This window comes from Balaenoptera physalus (genome assembly GCF_965194825.1).
Source record: "Balaenoptera physalus genome assembly, chromosome: 4".
NCBI classification, from domain to species: Eukaryota; Metazoa; Chordata; class Mammalia; order Artiodactyla; family Balaenopteridae; genus Balaenoptera; species Balaenoptera physalus.
This window is the reverse complement of record NC_138891.1, coordinates 21,489,757-21,505,779: the sequence shown is the minus strand read 5'-3', so window position 1 is coordinate 21,505,779 and position 16,023 is coordinate 21,489,757. Positions and strand designations below refer to the sequence as shown.

The 16,023-nt window shown below is 38.0% G+C and overlaps 1 protein-coding gene across 6 annotated transcripts in view; it reads left to right on the top strand.

Annotated features, from left to right (window-relative positions):
* PIK3CB (phosphatidylinositol-4,5-bisphosphate 3-kinase catalytic subunit beta) overlaps nt 1-16,023 on the top strand; it is a 194,059-nt gene that overhangs the window by 46,117 nt on the left and 131,919 nt on the right. For 5 of the 6 annotated variants that reach the window (XM_082461189.1, XM_082461187.1, XM_082461188.1 and 2 more), the window contains exon 2: nt 1,039-1,143. The exons of the other annotated variant lie outside the window; for it this stretch is intronic. The gene's annotated coding sequence lies outside the window, so the exon portion shown is untranslated. The remainder of the gene's footprint in view (nt 1-1,038; nt 1,144-16,023) is intronic. 6 annotated transcript variants of the gene reach the window in all.

Genomic DNA, 16,023 nt, shown 5'->3' with positions numbered 1-16,023 from the left:
AGAAGATGTGTTAGCGATTCATATACTGCTGGAGAATTGGTAAGGTGATTCAGTTGAAGACATGTTGGCATTTTTGGTAAACTTGGGAATTTGGACGTCCTATGTATGACTCACCAATTTTCCGCTTCTAGGTTTAAAGCCTAACCCTAAAGAAATTCTTCTGTAAGTGTACCTGGAGACTTGTATAGTCATGTTGATAAAAGCAAAAAACTAAACCATACAAATGTTTGTCAACAGAGTAGATAAATACACTGTGGCATATTTATATAGTGAAATACCATATAGAGCAATGAAAATGTAACATGGATAAAGCTCAGAAAAATATTGAGTGAAAAAATTCAAGTCGCTGAAGACTTCATTCATATTTAGAAAAATATTGAGTGAAAAAATTCAAGTCCCCGAAGACTTGGTATGCTATGATAACTTAGCATACCAAGTTATCAAGCTGAAAAAGGGAGCAGGGGACACAGAACTAAACAAAATATTGTTTAAGGACATAATACATATGTGACAAAGTATGTTTTAAAAAGTAGTGGAATAATATTTAGGATAAAGGTTGGGAGGAGAGGAGCATGTAGGTAATGTTACTGATGTTCTTATGTGGCGTGGTGATTTACAATTTACAGTGTTCATCTTAATGCTTGCTTACATTCATCTTTCCATATATTTTGTGTGTGTCAAATATTACATTAAAGAAGAAAAGGGGAAAAATGAAATAAGTTACTCATGGTTAGCAGCTTATGATCCAGATGGAGGAATAGATTGGGAAATAGAAAGAAAACTAGCATATTACAGAAAAGAGGTTTCAAGAAAGAGGAGGTAATCTACATAAGATAATTCAGATAGTTGCACAGGACGTCCACTTAACTCCCTTACAGCTGTAACGTTCTGTAACTTAAATATTGTGGTTCATGTGTTTTCTGTATTTTCCCCATATTTAAAAATAGTTATAAGCAATTATGTCATATAAGTAGTAAAATTACTTTTAATTTAGTCCATTTAGGTGTTAATAACTTTTATCTTCACCCTTTTTGGCAGCATATCTTCTAATCTGAAAAAGTCTTCCATGAAAACTTCACTTTTAAAAAATAAGTAATGCCATCTGTTTTCCTAAAAGACTGAAATGGGGGCTATCATTTCAAGGTAAGTATCCAATTTCGTATCTTTAATTACTTACATTATTTTTTCAGAAGTTAAGTAAAGAAGGAAGATGTGAATCTTGCTTAGATCCTAAATCTTTTAGTTATTCTGGGGTGGGGATGGGAAGGAAGTCCTAGGCCTTGTTTTAAGATAGTCAGGTACTTAGGATTATGTTTACCACAGATTAAACCCAACTTTATGAAGGAGAGAGGAGGGGTCAGTAGTGTTTAAAGCTTTTTAGAGAGGTTAATTGAAAACTGAGAGCCTTTTGGATTTGGCAGTTAGGAGGTCATTGCTGACCCCAGCAGAGGCCATTTCAGGACAGTGTTTGTGGCTGAAAATAAGTTTGCAGTAAAGAGTGAAGAGAAGGTGATAAAGTGAATATTTTAGCTCTTAAGTGATTTATTGAACCAATATATGGTATGTACTTGGGATGCAGCAGTCATTTCCCCAAGCACTGGAGTTCTAGTGTGACAATATATATCTTTGTTTAAGCCTCTTGTAGATAATTTAATGCCCAAATATTTTTTCTCCAACTTTATTTATATATAATTGACATACAACATTGTGTAATTGCTGAACTATCTTATGCCATTTTTTACTCTTGTCTTCTGTGTGATAAATTACATGATCTACCCTAGTTATACTGTTAACGAGGGCAGATATTCTCTGCCTGGGGAATGTTAACTTGTGTGTTAGACTGGGCTGATAGTCTAGCAGGCAAGTTAGGTGCTTAGCACTTGTCACTGTGATAAGTGATGCAAAAGTGAAATAATGACTACCTGAATGAGTGGTGGGAGTGGAAGCTGGTGGTCTGTGAGTTCATTTGGCAGGATAGATTTCAAAGGCAGATTTGGCAGGGAATATGGAAGAAAGAAATCATATATATGAATCTAAGATTTTGAGTGGCTACAAGTATGATGGTACCATAACATAAGTAAGGAAACCACAAGGAAAGACTGGTTATTAGGGGGCAAGTGGATGGGACTATAACATATGAATTCTGTGAGACACATTTTGATTTTGGAGGTACAGGTAGAACTTTCAGAATATCTCCTTAAATGTGGAAACATGAGACTAAAATTTAGAAAAAAGATAATTTAGGGCCCAAAGATACAGATTTTGGAGCAATTCACATAGAATTTAAGCTGTGGAAGTAGATAACATTTCCAGTATCCTAGCAGAGAGAAAAAGGTAAAGTACAGAACTTTAAATGTTGTTAAAAAGAATCAGTAAAGGAAAAATAAGAGGAAAGGTATGAAGGTATTGTGTCTTTCTTTGAAGCATAATGAAGAATTTCAAGGAGAGGTTCTTGAGAGGGATGAGATGCTTAGAAAGATTAAGGATTTTAATACCCTAGAAGGGCATTAAATTTAATTAAATTCAAGAACCCCTCTAGGGCATTAATATAACCTAATAATTAATAATTATTAGGTTCATTATGTAATAAAATAAGATAATTATTAAGAGGTTCTTGATAACTGAGAGAACAGATTGAGTAGACCAGGATGAATTATAAGAGGTTAAGTAAATGGTTTTACAAAATACAAAAAAGCATGAAGTATAAAATAGAATGTTTTTCAAGAAGTTTGTGCAGGAAATGAGACAGTGATCATTTTGAAGAGTTAGCCACATAGAAGATATTTTAGCATTAGCACTTGGTATATTTTAGGTGAAAGGGAATGATCCATCAGAGTAGTTTAAATATGTAGAATAGTTTAAATATTAGAGTGATTAATTGCCTGAAGGAGGTAAGAAGGTTTGAGATCAAGGACCTGGGCAAAGGGCTTAACTCTTACAAAAGAGTAGCAGCCATTCTGCTTAGAAACCAGAGGAAGGGAAGAGAGGATGAATCAAGGAGTTTGTAGGCAAAGAGGAAGAAAACTGTAGAATTTCTTATCCTGCTTTTCAAAATAAGATGGGGATTGAGGTTATCTACAAGGCGAATAATCAGTGGTGGGATTGGGATTCTGGAAGGAGAAAACATTTAGGAAAAATGTTGTAGAGTAATTTCCAGCTTCAGCAGATATTCATTGGACACCTGCTTTGTGCCAGGTGTGTTTTTATTTATTTATTTTGTTGCGTCGGGTCTTAGTTGCAGCTCACTGGCTCCTTAGTTGTGGCATGTGAACTCTTAGTTGTGGCATGTATGTGGGATCTAGTTCCCGGACCAGGGATTGAAGCCGGGCCGCCTGCATTGGGAGCGTGGAGTCTTAACCACTGTGCCACCAGGGAAGTCCCGATAAGTTTTCTTATGAAGCCGATCGTTGAAACGAACAATAAAAATACCAAATTGTAATGTGATCTGAGGAGGGCAGTTGATAAAGTGACTTATTGGCTACTTCTGAGGAGGTGACTTTAAGGTAAGGTATGAAAGACAAGGATTCAGTGACCTGAAAATAAAGCTAGCATAAAAATCTCAAGGTAGAAATGAGCTTGATGTATTTGAGGAATGGAAAGAAAGCCAGTGTTCTGGAACAGAGTGGATGAGGACCATAGAGTCATGAGATGAAGTTAAAGAAGTAGGCAGGGCCAGGCCATGTTGGTTCCTATGGTCATGGTAAAGAGTTTAGACTCAAGGAAATCTTTTAAGGAAAGGTTTTACACAGAAAAGTGTCATGATATGATATATGTTTTAAAGATTCCTCTGGCTGCTTTATTAAAGATGGACTATAGGAGTACAGGGGAAGCAAGGAGATCAGTTAAGAGACTGTTGGAATTGACCAGGCCAGAGACCATGGTGGAGGAACTTAATATGATCACCAGGATAGGATAGAAAGGATTGTTGACCAATCATAAAGGCTCAGTTCAACATAAACAACTTGACATGGCAGGCAGTGTGAATTTAGCTAGCATAACCTTTAAGATGGAAATGAGAAATTTGGCATTGGTGGTTGGAATAACCGTCTATGGAGATATAGGCTTGGTAAAAGGTAATGCACAAGGGACTGGAGGCCATGATTGGTTCAACACATATTTATTGAATAATATATTCACCTCCTAATATACCAAGAATTGTGCTAGCTGCTGGGGTTATAATAGTCAACAAAAACAGAGGCTCCTTTCTCATGGAATTGATGTTCTAATGAGGGTGGGGAAGATAAACAGTAAGTAAATATATACTGTGTTAGATGGTAATGAGTACCATTAAAAATATATTAGGGAAATGTATTAGGGAAAGGTAGATATTGACGGCGGAAGGGTAGGCTTACTGTTTTATAAGGTGTGGTTAGGGAAGCCCTCTCTAATTAGGTGACATTTGGGCTCACAGCTCTAAGTGAAGTTAAGGGAGCAGACCAGGTAGATACGTGGGTTAGGGGTGGGGGAGCTGAGGGTGGACTGTACTTGATGTGTTCTAGGAGCAGTAAGAGGGCCAGTGTGACTGGAATGGAGTAAGTGAGGCAGGAGGAAGTAGAAGCTGACATTGTGAAGGTAGAAAAGCTAGAGTCAGGTTGTAGACTTTGGGTTTTCTTCTTTTTGATGGTGGAGATGCAGATCCAGGGGTGAGGATACAGGAGGGGTGAAAGGCAAGGCTATGGCTGAGCAGTGTAGCTTGTGGCTAACCGTGAGGCCAGATGTTTGAAGTGTCTGAGGTAATGATAAGAGAAGGGGATGTACAATAAAACAGATTTTTTTAATCCCACAGGGAAGTAGGAAGAGTAGAGAAAGGTGGATTGGATGCATGAAGGCCTTGTAGTTCCTGATGAATAAGTTTGTTTTGATTTGGGTTTTTAAAATTAATTAATTAATTTAAAAAAATATCTATCTATCTATCTATCTATCTATCTATCTATCTAGCTGTGCCGGATCTTAGTTGCAGCATGCGGGATCTTTTACTTGCAGCATGCGGGATCTAGTTCCCTGATCAGGGATCGAACCCTGGCCCCCTGCATTTGGAGCGTGGAGTCTTAACCACTGGACCATCAGGGAAGTCCCTGGATTTGGGTTTTTTAAAATTGTAAAATGTGCATAACAAAATTGACCAGTTTGACTTTTTTTTTTTTTTTATGATAAGTTAACACTTGCTATACATGAATTAGGTAAGCTTCTTCATGTGTACAAAGCATCTGAATGTTCAGTTTCATCTGCACAGTATTGCTCACTTTTCTTTACTCAAAGCAGATATAGGGACTGAGATGGATTGAAAGAATAAGTTGGCTCATTTCACATTGTCAAGGGGGCCTTCTCTTGCTGTTGCTTCTATCTGTAAATTGAGAAATGAAATACCCAAGAGTACTCCCTTTTAAAAAACCTTATTAAAAGGGGATTTCCAAATCACATCATGATTGATTGAGAGATGGTGTCAGAAGTACAGAAGCAACACTCATGATCAGTTAAAGACCTTTCCCTGGAAATTCCCTGGCTGTCCAGTGGTTAGGACTCCGAGCTTTCACTGCCGAGGGCCCAGGTTCAATCCCTGGTGGGGGAACTAAGATCCCGCAAGCCACGTAGTGCAGCCAGAAAATAAAATAAAGACTTTTTCCTCTAAATTGAAGGAAGAGGTCTGGTTACTTTGCTCATTGACATTGAATACTAAGAAAGAAAACCCCACAGCTATAGAACTCCAAATTGTCTCTAAATCCAGTGCTCCTTAGCTGCCTAAAGCTAATGAAGTAAAAATACATTAGCCTCACCCTTGACATTTTCAGATTTAACATATTCAGAGATCCTCTGTGATCTCCAAAACACATGATTCCAAATTGTGTCCCAGTAAAATGGCATTTATTACTAGTGCATCATGACAAGTACTCAGCATGAGTGAGCTTAAATCAATGTTAAGCATCTACAACTCTATGTGACTTTATTGTTCTTATTTTATCATCATATTTCATACTATCAGTAACTTCCTTCTGAAATAAGTAATGAAGGAATTTTATAAATTTCATAAATGAAGGAATCATTAAATTTGGGATATGTACAAATGTGGGCATTTGGAAAGAGCTCAATGTGTTCTTCCTGAACATTGACAGTTTTAACTGTTTTTATTTTAATTTTTTTTACTTATTTTTAATTCTTATTTTAATTTTTTGGCTGCGTTGGGTCTTTGTTGCTGTGCACGGGCTTTCTCTAGTTGTGGCAAGCAGGGGCTACTCTTTGTTGTGGTATGCAGGCTTCTTCTCATTGCGGTGGCTTCTCGTTGCAGAGCACGGGCTCTAGGCACGCGGGCTTCAGTAGTTGCAGCACGCGGGCTTAGTAGTTGTGGTTCACGGGCTCTAGAGCACAGGGTCAGTAGTTGTGGAGCACAGGCTCAGTAGTTGTGGCGCACAGGCTTAATTGCTCTGCAGCATGTGGGATCTTCCCGGACCAGGGATCAAACCCATGTCCCCTGCATTGTCAGGCAGACTCTTTAACCACTGTGCCAGGGAAGTCCCTCACGGTTTTTAAATGTACAATTCCCTGGCAGAAATATATTCACAGTGTTGTGCAACCATCACCACTATCCCTCTCCGCAACTTTTTTATCAGCCCAATTCCTGATAACCATTATTCTACTTTCCGTTTCTGTGAATTTGCCTATTCTGGGTAGCTCGTATAAATGGAATCATACAATGTTTGTTCTTTCATGGCTGGTTTATTTCACTTAGCATAATGTCCTCAAGGTTCATCTGTGTTGTAGCGTGTATCACAGTGTCCTTTAAGGCTGAATAATAATCCATTGTATGTACATACCATATTTTGTTTATCTGCCCATCTGTTGAGGGAAATTTGAGTTGTTTCCACCTTATGGCTATTGTTAATAATACTGCTATGAACATGGGTGTACAAATATCTGTGTGACTTCCTCCCTGCTTTTAATTCTTTTGGATATATACCCAGAAGTAGAATTGCTGGATCACATGGTAATTTTGTTTAAATATTTTAAGAACTGCTGTATTTTCTTCCACAGTGGTTGCACCATTTTACATTCCCACCAGTAATATACAAGGGTTACAATTTCTCCACATCTTTGCCTGGATTTGGTTTATAGTTTGTTTTTGGTTTTGAACAGTGGAATGTTTTAAGTATATTTACTTCCTTAAAAGAAGGTTTATCTTAGATCATTTTCCAGTAGGTTTAGAAGTAACGCATTCTCATGCTCTGCTATAAGGTCGGAACTGGTAAAGAAAGTTGTCACCTGGTTAAATTTTAGTGAGAGATCCTCACAGGAATTAAAATTATGGACCCTTGAAAAGAATTCATTGCCAAAAACTTATGGTTATTCTGTCTATGTAACCTGGCTGTGGTGTTTAATGTACCAAGTACCTTCACTTGGCTTAGGAGAAAGCTATGTGTTTTGATTACTGGGCAGGAATAACTATGATCTCCCAGGATTGGACAAGATGATTAAATGAGTTAGAATGCTTTTTTCCCCCAAAGGATACACTTGAAAATTGGAAATTTTATAAGGAGGTGGAGAAATTTTCATCATGCTGTTGACTGACACATTTTCTGTGTAACAGTTAGGAAAAGACGTTCCTTGTTCAGATGGATACTAGACTGATAAAAGTTATTAAGGGGAAAAAAAAGTGCTGATGGGATTACAGCTCCTGCAGAGAGGATTTTGAAGCTTTGTACCTTGTTTGCAATTGTCATTAAGATTTGGAAATTTTGAAATAGATGATATTCATGCTTCAATATTGTTATAGTTATGCTTTTCCTTGGTAAATCACATTTTAATTTGAAAAAGTTTATTTTAGAAGCTTCTTATCATGTTACATGAATATTATGAATAAACTGAGTGGTTTAAACTTGCCTTCCAGTTTTTACTAGTTCCTCTTCCCCCAGTTCTTTGTCTTTGATTCAGGATTCTTTTTCCTTAATATGCACTGGATGTTTCTGCATTAGAAAAATGTTCATAAAGATTATATTGTTGAGTGCCTACTGTTTCTGGTTCTTTGATAGCATGCTTTTTGCTTTTTCTCAGAAAATAACTGTGGTTAGATTGTCATATAGTCTACCACAGACAGTAAGGATATTGTGAAAGAAATTCTGGCTATCTGTGTAGCATGACCTTTCAAAACTGTTTTCTTTGCTGTAAGCATCTCACTTAGCCTTTTGACTGCCACATGACAGGGGAAGTAGTATATAAAAGGCAATATAAATGGCTGCCTTGTTGATCTCAGTACAGTTTTCCAATATAAGAGCTTGCTAAACAGTCACATGTTATCAAATATCATCATTTTGTTTATGTAGAGGATGAACTAGTTTTATGCATTATACACAGAGTACATTTTATATGTAATTTTTAAAATAAAATAATAGTAAATTATAATTGTAAAAATTGAAATGGAAAATCATTTATGTTACTTTGAAGAAGGATCTAAATTTTTTATTCAGAGTTTTAAGAATTATTAATGAATGGAGATTATTATATATAGCTGATGACTACACATCTACTATTTTTGTGGGCAGAGATTTTAAAGCAACTTTGGAATTGTCTTTCTGTTGTTCCTGAGCAACCAAGCGAGTCTTTAAAACTGTGAAAGGGCTTAGAGAACATGAGGAAGCACCAGTCTGATTTTAAACTTTAATCTTATTTTCACTAGTAGCTTAGCTCTGTAATGTATTTATTTATTCATCAATCAGCAAATAGTTACTGAGGTCCTGTATCAAGCACTGTGCAGAAAGAACCGCAAAGATGAAAGAGCCTATACCTGTCATTCAGGAACTCACTATCTAGGTTTCAGCAAGGGTGGCAGGAATGGAGATGAGCAGGATCACAATTCCTTGCTGTAGATGCTAATGTCACTTCCCTCCTAGAATCTAGAATTAAAGACAAAGGTGATAAGGAGAAGTAGTTAGGGGCATGAGGGTGGTCAGGATTCTTAGGTAGAAATAGAGGAGAAGAAGCAACTGTGGGTGATAGCAGAAATCTAGAACTTAGGTTTATCATTAACACTGAGGTCATAGTCACAGTAAAATGGGGAGTGGGTTCCCATCAAATGGATTCTCCACACCAGATGCTGCCGAGGGGCTTTACATCTGTTATTGCTGTTAATCCATTTTAAAAAAGTGTGAAATTTAGCATCTATACAGAAGAGCACATGAGAACTTAAATTTATAGTTTAAAGAATGATGAAAAATGAACAACTCTGCATAATAGCCAGATCAGTAATGAGTGCCTTCTTCGATCATATCTCCCTCCCTCTCCCCAAGCTATACTTTGCTGAAATTTTTGTTATTTTTTTAAGCTTTTCTTTATAACTTTACCATCTCTGTTTGCATCTCTGAACAATATTTGACTTTATGGAATCAAATATTCTTTTTCGATTTTACATTGTTAGTACGGTTCATTCATGGTGATGTGCATAGCTGTATTAATTTCCTGTATTGTAAAGTATATAATTTATTGATCCATTCTATTAATGCACATTTAGGTTGTGTTTAGTTTTTGGATACTGTGAAAAATTTTACATTGAATACCCATGTACGTGTGACAACCTTGGATAAGAGTTTTTCTAGGATGTATACCTAGTAATGGAATTTCTTTTTTTCTAATTTTATTTATTTTTGGCTGCGTTGTGTCTTTGTTGCTTTGTGCGGGCTTTAGTTGCGGTGAGCAGGGGCTACTCTTCATTGCGGTGCGTAGGCTTCTCATTGCTGTGGCTTCTCTTGTTGTGGAGCACACGCTCAATAGTTGTGGCGCTGGGCTTAGTTGCTCCACGACATGTAGGATCTTCCCGGACCAGGGATGGAACCCGTGTCCCCTGCATTGGCAGGAGGATTCTTAACCACACTGCCACCAGGGAAGTCCACTAATGGAATTTTTGATGCCAAACTTCTTGGAAGAGGTTGAATCAATTCATTCTCCCTCCAGCAGTGATCTATGAAATGGTATCTCATTGTGGTTTTAGTTTACATTTCTTTGGTGACTAATGAGGTTGAATATTCCACCCCCGCCCCATATGTTTATGGGACTTTTGGCTCCTGTGAAATTTCTATTTAATTATTTTGCCCATTTTTCTGTTGGGTTTGTGTTCTTTGCCTATTCATTTTCTCACTGTAGTGTATAAAAATTAATTTACTCGATCAGTTTTTATTCACTTGTTTAACATTCTTCATTGAGTCTCCTCTTGTTTTTTGGATGAAGAGCAATACCTTAATGTGGCCTACCAGAATGGAGATTTGGCCAACCCCTCCACTATCATTCTGCCTCTGTTTTCCATCTCTCTGTTCCAAAGGGTAATCTTTGAATTCCTCAAATACTTAAGGTTTCTTAGGTCTTTGCATATGTTCTTTTTCCCTTTGCCTAGCCAATTTCCTCTTCAAGTCTGTGTTAAAATATCCCCTTCTCTTGGAAAGCGCTCTTGGCTCTACTTGCCTCAAATTCAGCATACTTTGTGTCTCTACACTTACTTATGAAAAATAAAGTAATTTTAGTCAGATGACTAGTCAGGAGGAGAAAGAGAGCTGTCAACATGTTCATTTCTACCAGGGGATTAAAAAATGTATGTGTAAAGTGATAAACAAGGATTAAAGCTGTTGAGTTTAAATAGTGAATGATTTGGGGACATCATAATGTTAGCCTCATCAATGTTGTTGCCCACTCCTCTTCATAATTCCGTTTTCTGTTTGGTTGGAGAAGGGTGATAAGGAAAACACAGTGGTAGAGTACACAGAGCATTGGACTGAATGTAACTGAGGGAGCATATATGAGGTTTTTTTTTTTTTCTTTTTTTAAATTGGAACAGTTGATGTACAATATTATGTTAGTTTCAGGTGTACCACATAGTGATTTGAAATATGCATACATTATGAAATGATCACCAAGATAAGTCTAATAAGCATCTATCCCTATACAAAGTTATTATTGACCCTATTCCTTATGCTGTATATTATATACCGGTGACTTATTTATTATATAACTGCAGGTTTGTACCTTGTAATCCCCTTCACTTATTTTGCCCATTCCTCACCCCCCTTCTGGCAAACACCTGTTAGCTCTCTGTATCTATGAGTCTGTTTTCATTTTGTTTTATTTGTTTGGTTTTTATTTATTTATTTATTTTTTTAAATTTATTTTTTTAAAATTAATTTATATTTGGCTGTGTTGAGTCTTCGTTGCTGCACGCGGGCTTTCTCTAGTTGCGGCGAGCGGGGGCTACTCTTCGTTGCGGTGCGCGGGCTTCTCATTGCAGTGGCTTCTCTCATTGTGGAGCATGGGCTCTAGGCACGTGGGCTTTGGTAGTTGTGGCACGCGGGCTCAGTAGTTGTGGCTCACGGGCTCTAGAGCACAGGCTCAGTAGTTGTGGCACACGAGCTTAGTTGCTCCGCGGCATGTGGGATCTTCCCGGAGCAGGGATCGAACCCATGTCCCCTGCACTGGCAGGCGGATTCTCAACCACTGCGCCACCAGGGAAGCCCTGTTTGGTTTTTAGATTCCACTCGTGACTGAGATCATGCAGCATTTGTTGTTTCGTCTGACTTATTTTACTTAGCACAATGCCCTCTAGATCCAGTCATGTCGAAAATGGCAAGATCCCCTCCCCCCCTTTATGGCTGAGTAATATTCCACTATAGATATAGATATTACATCTTCTTTATCGATTTGTCTATTGATGGACACTCAGGTTGCTTCCGTATCTTGACTGTTGTAAATAATACTGCAGTAGACATTGGAGTGCATATATCTTTTTGAATTAATATTTTGATTATTTTCGGACAGATTACCCAGAAGTGAAATTGCTGGCTCATATGGCAGTTCTATTTTTAATTTTTTGAGGAGTCTCCATACTGTTTTCCAATAATGGCTGCACCAGTTTACAATCCCACCAACAATGCACAGTGTTCCCTTTTCTCCACATCCTCGCCAACACTTGTTACTTGGTTTTTTGTTTGATGATAGCCATTCTGACAGGTGGAGGTGGTATCTCATTGTAGTTTTGGTTTACATTTCCCTGATGATTAGTGATGTTGAGCATCTTTTTAATGTGTCTGTTGGCCATCAGTATGTCTTCTTTGGAAAAACATATGTTCAGGTTCTCTGCCCATTTTGTAATTGGATTGTTTGTTTTTTGATGTTGAGTTGTATGAGTTTATATTTTGGGTGTTAACCCCTTATTGGATATCTTGTTTCTAGATATCTTCTCCCATTCAGTGGGCTGCCTTTTCATTTTGTTGATAGTTTCCTTTGCTTTGCAAAACCTTTTTAGTTTGACGTAGTCCCACTTGTTTATTTTTGGTTTTGTTTCCCTTGTCTGAGGAGACATACCCCCCAAAATATTGCCAAGACCTATGTCAAAGAGCGTGCAGCATGTGTTTTCTTGTGTGAGTTTTATGGTTTCAGACATTTAAATCTTTAATCCATTTTGAGTTTATTTTTGTATACTATGTAAGAAAGTAGTTCAGTTTGATTCTTTTTGATGTAGCTGTCCAGTTTGCTGAACAACATTTATTGAAGAGGCTCTCTTTTCTCCATTGTACATCCTTACTTCCTTTGTCGTAGATTAATTGATGTATAAGCGTGGGTTCATTTCTGGATTCTCTGTTCTGTTCCTTTGATCTGTGTGTCTGTTTTTGTGCTAGTACCATACTGTTTTTTTGTTTGTTTTGTTTTGGCCATGCTGCATGGCTAGTGGGATCTTAGTTCCCCATCCAGGGATCAAACTAGGGCCCTTGGCAGTGAAAGTGTGGAGTTCTAACCACTGGATGGCCATGAATTCCCCCATACTGGTTTTTTCTTTCATAAAAATATTTATTTATTTATTTATTTATTTGGCTGTGCTGGATCTTAGCTGTGACATGCCTGATCTTCGTTGCGGCTTGTGGGATCTTTACTGCGGCATGCGGGATCTTTAGTTGCGGCATGCCAACTCTTAGTTGTGGCATGTGGGATCTAGTTCCCTGACCAGGGATTGGACCCAGCCCCCTGCATTGGGAGTGCGGAGCGTTAGCCACTGGACCACGAGGGAGGTCCCCCCCATACTGTTTTGGTGACTGTAGCTTTATAGTATATGTAGTTTTATTTCAGGGGGCATGATACCTCCAGCTTTGTTCTTCCTCAAGATTGTTTTGGCTATTTGTGGTCTTTTGTGTTCATATGTGATTTTTAATCATGGCCTTGCAGCTACCTAAACTATGTGTTTGACTAAATTAGTGAAGTCCAAATTGCTATAACAGACTGAAAATGAATAATATCTCAAACATAATAGATGTTTATTTCTTACTCATGGAACAGTCCAAAGTGGATGGTCCTCTTTGGTAGGTGGCTCTATTCCAGGTGGTTTCTTTCATCTCATGACTCTTTCTTCCTTTGTGACCAGTGGAAGAGGAAAGAGAAGGTATAGGTGGCATACAAACTTTCTGAAACGCCCTAACCTGAAGTGACACAGGTCATTTCCACTCAACATTCCACTGGAGAGAATTTAGTATACGATCATTCTTACTGCACAGGAGGTTGGAATATCTAGTGTGCCAAGTGCACAGCCACAGTCCCATAACTGTGGAAGGAGATAAGCAGTCTCTGCCACAGTGGTCTTCAGAAAGTCATCTTATTTCTGTAGGTCTTAGTTCTTAATGTATAAAATAAAAGATCTGTACTCAGAAGATTTATAACACACACATCCTACTTCCGTAGTGATTCACATTAAAAGGCACAAGGAAAGTGTTTCCATTGTGTCTCCATTCACCTTCCTTATTTATTTAGTTGCACCGGGTCTTAGTTGTGGCAGGAGGGCTCCTTAGTTGCGGCTCCAGGGCCTCTTAGTTGTGGCTCACCAGCTCCTTAGTTGTGGCAGGCAGGCTCCTTAGTTTAAGCGGCTTTCTGGCTCCTTAGTTGTGGCATTCGAACTCCTGGTTGCAGCACGCATGTGGGATCTAGTTAGTTCCCTGACCAGGGATTGAACCCAGGCCCCCTGCATTGGGAGCGTGGAGTCTTATCCACTGCGCCACCAGGGAAGTCCCTACATTCACCTTCTTATGCAAATTTTAAGGAATATGAGGTGATAAAGCTACTTTTCATCACTGTTGGTTCCTTGTTATCACAGCCAGGCTGCTTATAGTTCTGTAACTTTATCCAGGTCCTGGGTACAAACCTCATCATGGTCCTATAGTGAATGGAAGCTTATTATGGGAGATGAAATAATTCTGAGGTTATGTATTTGTGCCAAGTTGTAGACAAATATATTATTTGGTTTTGAAATATTAAATTAAGAACTTGTTTAAATATTCTATATTTTCTTTGGAAAACATAAGAATTTTACATACAAACATCTAATTAAGGAAGCTGACTAGAGCTTGTATCAGTTTGTTCATAAATTTGGATTCTACTTTTCAGTAGTTATGATTTCAAGAAAATTGTCTTCATAGTTTTTGTAACTGAAGTTTGATAGATCAAAGTTGAGTAATGGAAATATACCTCCTTTTTTGAGGGAAATGACACTAGATTACTAGACAAGATTATAACTGGTAATTTAATTTTAGCTTTTATTTCTCAGTTCCATTTAAATATCAATAGGATTTTGGTCTGAGTGATTATAATTTCAGAGGTTAACTTATTTGCTAATATAATGAAGCTATTTGTATATAGGTAGAAAAGATTTCTTATGAGAAATGCCGTTGAGAAAAATATGTATTTAAGGAAGTGTGTGTGTGTGTGTGTGTGTGTGTGTGTGTGTGTGTGTGTGTGTGTTTCAAGAAACAAATGAGGGCTTCCCTGGTGGCACAGTGGTTAAGAATCCACCTGCCAAAGCAGGGGACACAGGTTTGAGCCCTGGTCTGGGAAGATCCCACATGCCGTGGAGCAACTAAGCCCGTGCGCCACAACTACTGAGCCTGCGCTCTAGAGCCCATGAGGCACAACTACTGAAGCCCGTGCGCCTAGAGCCCGTGCTCTGCAACAAGAGAAGCCACCGCAATGAGAAGCCCGCGCACCGCAACTAGAGAATGCCTGCAGGCAGCAGCGAAGACCCAACACAGCCAAAAAAAATAAATAAATTTATTAAAAAAAAAAAAAAGAAACAAATGAATCAATTCTTGGCTGTAGTATAATTTATTCTCTTAACCTAGTATATCCAATTATCTATTGCTGTAACAAACTATCACAAAACTTAGTGCTGTAAAACATCCATTTTGTTATTCCTTTGCACTGTGGTCAAGAACTTGAACAAGGCACAGCAGGGTAAGCTTGTCTCTGGTTCATCATGTCTGGGCCTTAGATGGAGAAACTCACAGTCTGAGGATCGGAGTTGTAAAGGCCTAGTCACTAATAAGTCTGGCTGTTGGTGCTGGCAGTCATTTGGGGTTGGTCAAAGCACCTGTATATGGCTCTTAAAATGAGCATCTCACAAACAAGTGTTGGAATAGATAACAAGTGGAAGCTGCCAGTTTCTTAAACCTGGGTCTACTAGTGTATTACCTCTGCTTTATTTAATTGGTCAAGCAGTCACCAAATTCAGATTCAAGGGGAGGGAACATAGCCCTCACTTCTTAATAGGAGGAAGGTAAAAGAATTTGGGGGCTTGTTTTAAATTCATTCCAGGTCATTAGGCAGAACTCCTTATCATGTAATTATAAGTCTTTTTGAGCTAGTTTTCCATGCTCTGTTAGATAATTTGTTCTTAAAGCTCTCTTTCATTGCGAATGTTTTAACCAATACATTTTAATATTCCTTGAGAGTATTCCCTCAGTTTCCACATGATTTCAGTTTTGAAGCTGAGAAGTGATGTCAAATGGACCTCTAATGGTAGCTTTTGCTTAAAAATTAGACAGCCTAAAATAAATGGATAAATTTCCAGAAACATACAACCTTCCAAGACTGAATGATGAAGAAATAGAAAATCTAAACAGACTGATTACTAGTAAAGAGATTGATCTGTAACAAAAACCTCTCAACAAACAAAAGTTCAGGACCAGGTAGCTTCACTGGTGAATTCTACCAAACATATAAAGAAGAATTACCAGTCTT